We start from the raw sequence: 5,904 nt of genomic DNA on the forward strand, positions 1-5,904 counted from the left end.
GTTTTTCAATTTATCCCATGTTCCTTTTGGTTCGGTTAATAAATTTGATAAGGCATATGTTGACAGTTGGAAGATGCACGTTCCTCACAAGATAAAAGCTTTCAGGTGGAGGTGTTTTATTGAGAGGCTCCCTACTAGAGATTTGCTTGTTTGTTGTTGTATTTCTTAGTAATAATAGAGATATTTCTTGTGTTCTTTGTAGTGTGCTCCCTAATTTTTGTCTCATTCTTTTTTATTATGTCATATTGTTGGGTTGGTTTGGAAGGAAGTGACTGGTTGGATTGATTTTGAAGCGGTTAATCTTTTGGATAGGTTTTTGAGGTGGAGTCGCTTTTGCAAATAAAAAAAGGTTAAAAAAGGAAAAGAAGTTAGTGTTTGGTCATGCCTTTATTTTTTGACATGAGAAGTTATTCTCCATAATTCTTTTAAAATAACATTAATTTGGACATGCCTTTATTTTTTGACATGAGATTTTTTTTTTTACTTAGACACTTTAGGCACTTTAGAATTATTTTTAGCGCGATAAATTTTCAAATTATGATCGTACAAAATAAGTCTATGTAAAATTGTCAAAATCATAGTGAAACAACAACAAACTTTTTATGGGCAATCATTGGAGAATAGAGAAGGCATAACGAGGACAAATTGTCAAACCTCTATACATTCAGTGTACTATCCTCTCTCTCTCTCTCTCTCTCTCTCTCTCTCTCTCTCTCTCTCTCTCTCTCTCTCTCTCTCTCTCTCTCTCTCTCTCTCTCTCTCTCTCTCTCTCTCTATATATATATATATATATATATATATATATATATATATATATATATATATATATATATATATATATATATATATATATATATATATATATATATATATATATATATATATATTGGAACGTATCAAATGAAAATTTTAGCTATAGTGAGAACTGATAACTTTTAATAATAACTCAGATTTATTTCATATTTTAGATACATATTACATAAATATCTTTTTTAATTATTCACTAATTAAATTCAATGGTTATTATTAAAAGTTCTATGTTTTCGTTATAGTCAAAGCTCTCATTTGATATATATATATATATATATATATATATATATATATATATATATATATATATATATATATATATATATATATATATATATATATATATATATATATATATATATATATGGGGACGACTCAAGTGAGAACACTTGGTTATTATGAGAAATGAGAACAATGAATCACGACCATTAAATTTGATTTTAATGGACTGGATTGGTTTCTCTTTCTATGTTAATTTAAAATAAATATTAAGGATCATAGAAAGAGAAACCAATCCAGTCCATTAAAATCAAATTTAATGGTCGTGATTCATTGTTCTCATTTCTCATAATAACCAAGTGTTCTCACTTGAGTCGTCCCCTATATATATATATATATATATATATATATATATATATATATATATATATATATATATATATATATATATATATATATATATATATATATATATATATATATATATATATATATATATATATATATAGAATGGTATAAATAATTATTAGTCATTGGATTTAAAGTCAAATAAAAAATAAATGATGAAACATAAATGATGGATAGTGGCAGTGGTTCATCTCTTTAAGTGTCTTCTTTATGTTGACGAATTTAGATGTTTGAGTTTCTCTTGTTCACTTCTGTCTTATACTTTCAGATTTTTAGATGTTGTTATTTTATTTTGTATTTTTAATTTTATTGTGCTCAGCTTAATTTATCTTATATTTTCTTACCTCTCTTTTTATTCTAATATAATATATTATTTTACCTTTAAAAAATATAAATGTAAGTCCATCTTTTAAACAAATTTTAATGACTAAAAAATTATTGATAACTACAAGATTCTCCTTTCAATCAGGATTTTTTATTTTATTTTTTAATCAAGATTTCATTAAAAGAACCGATAGTTCTAATTCTAATAGAGAGATTACAAAAACACGGGCACAAAGCACACCCTAAAGAAAAATTACTCATCAAATACACTATGTGACATATACACAAAAGGAGCGTTGATCAACTCATAGAAGTTATAGTTGGGAGAAGTAATTTTTTCAATAAAAGACCACCGTCAAATAAGCACCTTAGTGCCTCAAACGATGTCGGCAATATTCCACGAACCCTTCAATTAGGATTATTTTCATTTTTTTAACATATCGGGTATTATTTAAATCGGTGGTTTTTTATTTTGTAAGCAAGTTTCATTAAAGAGAACAAAAGTTCACAGAACAAGATTACAAAAGAAACGGGCAAAGCCGCGGAAGGAAAATTACCCACCAATTGAGACCTAACTAAAGTAAAACAAAGGGTTTTTGTCAAACTCATAAAAGTTACAATTGGTATGAGGAATATTCCCAATAAAAGACCACCTCCATAGAAGCGCTTTACAACTCCAAACAACGTCCCGGGTGTTCCACACCGCATTCTTGAAAATAATATCATTCCTAGTAAGCCATATGCTCCAAATAATAGCCATCCAAATACACCCCGTCTTACTTTTACTCAATTTCTTAGATTTACAAAAAGAAAACCAAATCCAATAACTCTCCTTAATATCCGCCCCCTTGTAATTGGACAAACCAATCCAAGACGCCATCTCCTTCCAAACCTCATCCACTTTACGACAACTCAAGAAAAGATGAATGGTAGATTCTAAAAATTCATCACAAACTACACAACAAAGATTAGAGGTAGAAGACAAAATACCTCGAAACTCTAAGGAATCTTTGGTTGCAATCCTATGCTTGAAGCATCTCCAACCAAACGCTTTTACTTTTAAAGGAATATCTCCCTTCCAAAGAAGAGAATTAACGAAATCAAAGCGATTAGGAGGACCAAAAATTAAAACCCCATTACGGATAGCACCGTAGCAAGAGGAGACGGAAAAGGATTCATGAACCGAAGGACGCCAAAACGCACGGTCTCCCTTAACGTTGTTCGACGAAGAAAACATGTCACTCCGGTGAAAATCCAACAAATCCCTCAATGCCATCAAGTTACCTTCCAAACCTTCCGGAACTAAAGGAATTCCCAAGTCGTTCCACTCCCACACATCACCATCCCACGCTCCCATGCAAGCAACAGAGACATCCTGTAAAAAAGATATAGCAAAAAGAGACGGAAATAACAATTTTAACGTTCCCTCCTCTAGCCAAGAAGAATGCCAAAACGAAGTAGAAAATCCATCTCCAATGCGAAAAGAAACATTATTAGCAAAAAAGTCCCCGGGAAACCTTTTATCCAAAGACAAAATATCCGACCACCAAGCAGATTTCGAACTATACTTATTGGGTTTTCCTCCTTTACAAATCATCCTAAGTTTTATGTCTCCGTAACGAGCTTTAAGCATCCTATACCATAAAGAATTAGACTCCTCCAAAATCCTCCACTTCCACTTACAAAGGAGAGCTATATTGAAATCTTCAAGACTCCTCAAACCCAAACCTCCTCTATCAATCGGAGTGCAAACATCTTCCCAACACACCCAATGAACACTTTTCTTCTCCTCCAACCCTCCCCAAAGAAAATTACTTTGGATCCTATTAATCTCCCGAATCACCTTTTTAGGAGCCAAATAAAAAGAAAGAGTAAAAATGGGCAAGCTACCTAACACCGATTTCAAGAGAGTCAATATTCCCCCAAAACTAAGGAACCTCCCTTTCCACGATCTCAACCGCCTCCTAATATTTTCCACCAAAGAATTCCAAAAAATAATCCTTTTCGGATTAGATCCAACACGGATACCAAGAAAAGAAAACTCCTTTTCCTCCCTTTTACAAGAAAGAAAGGAAGTTGCCACCTCCAAGAACCTAGCATTAACATTTATACCAATGAGCTTACTCTTATTATAATTAATTCCAAGACCCGACACTAACTCGAATCCTCTCAACACCGCTTTAATAGCTCATAGGTGCTTCCAACTACCATCTCCAACCAATAAAGTATCATCCGCAAATTGAAGCACATCTACAAAACAATTACCTTTAACATTAATACCAACAAAATCCCCATTTTCCACCGCCTTATTGACCATAACTTTAAGACCTTCCGCTACAATCACAAAAAAGAAAGGAGATAAAGGGTCCCCTTGCCGGAGGCCCGTTCCACTACAAATTCTTTAGTGGGGCTACCGTTAACGAGAACCAACATTTTGCTAGTGAAGATTAAAACCTCCATCCATTTCAACCAAACCTCCCCAAAGCCCATCCTTACCAACATAAATTTAAGGAAATTCCAATTCACTTTATCGTACGCCTTTTAAAAGTCCACCTTAAAAAGAAGACAATCCCTCCCTTCCTTAGTGGAAAAATCAACCAATTCGTTCGCCCCAAGAACCCCATCGAGCAATTGACGACCCGGAACGAAAGCACTTTGGCATGAAGAAATGATGGAATGCAATACTCTTTTAATCCTACCGGCCAAGACTTTCGAAATAACCTTATAAATGCAATCCACCAAACAAATAGGCCGGTAGTCATCTAGACCCAAAGGATTAGAAGACTTGGGAATTAAAGATAAAAACGAAGAGGTAATAGCTTTAGAAAACACACCTCCCGAATGAAGCTCCTTGAAACAAGCAACAAAATCATCCTTTAAGAAAGACCAACATTTTTTCACGAATAGGAGAGTAAAACCGTCCGGCCCCGGACTTTTCGCACCATCACAATTCCAAACCGCCTCCTTTATTTCCTCTTCGGAAAACGGGAGCTCAAGAGACGCACTGTAACACCCTTCTAATACCCCGCGTAAATAATAAATAATAATCAGAGTAAACATGAAAAAGGGCATTACAACTTCCAAATAATTAAACAATAATACTCATGTCATGCCATAAAAGAGAACGTCAACCAAATTTATTCAGATCATCATGTTTAACACAGCGGAATTTTCTTTAACATCTGAATAACAAACAACCAAGTCACAGACTTAAGACGTTAACATAAAATCCATCCAAAATAAAAAGTTTAACAAGTAACTCTAAACGACGCCCCCAGTGTTACACGACCAGAGCATGACACGGACCCAACTGACTCTAACGAACTACTTGACGAGCTAATCCTCACCAAGTACGAGAGCTACTCCTCAATCTGAAAAATAACAACAGTAAGGGTGAGTCTCATTCACATTTAACTAATGTTACAAGATATAGATAATAAGATATCATTTCACATGCCATTCACCCAATCACAGTTATGATCAGATTCAAACCGTACAATCAGCAAGCAAACAACCAAATTAACACATTGGACAATCTTCCATTCATGTTATAATAGCAAAACAGCCTAATGCAATGCAACTACATGCATGTGGTACCAAAAATCTGGGATAACCCAACTCACCGACCCACCATCGTCAAGGATACGGTAACACCCACTCACTAATTCCACACAATGGGAATTAGCTACCACTGATCCACCATCGTCAAGGACCAGCCACCAAAATGATTATGAATGCATGCATCAACCATAACATGCTCATCACCCACATACATCGATCAATGTCATAATCATCAATAAAACACATATTTCATACCAACAATACATGTATAATAAATACCAGTTATAACCACGTCATCATACAGGTAAGACATTCATTAGTGAACCTATAAGCATATCCCACCACAACAAATAAGATCGAGTGTTTTAAAAATAATTCAAGCCACAACTCAAAACACCATTTGAGTATATAAATTATTTGATTAGCTTCACTGTACTCGAAACGGCACCAAAATCCGGCTTACGGTTTAAAATTTACACATTTTTAAACTTTTCAAAACGGCCTGTCGCAACAACTAACAGCATGCGGCGCCACACACATTCGCGGCGCGGAACGAATCGGAACAACGCCTTCGCGGCGCAT

The sequence above is a fragment of the Vicia villosa genome, linkage group LG2, assembly GCF_029867415.1.
Source record: "Vicia villosa cultivar HV-30 ecotype Madison, WI linkage group LG2, Vvil1.0, whole genome shotgun sequence".
NCBI lineage: Eukaryota > Viridiplantae > Streptophyta > Magnoliopsida > Fabales > Fabaceae > Vicia > Vicia villosa.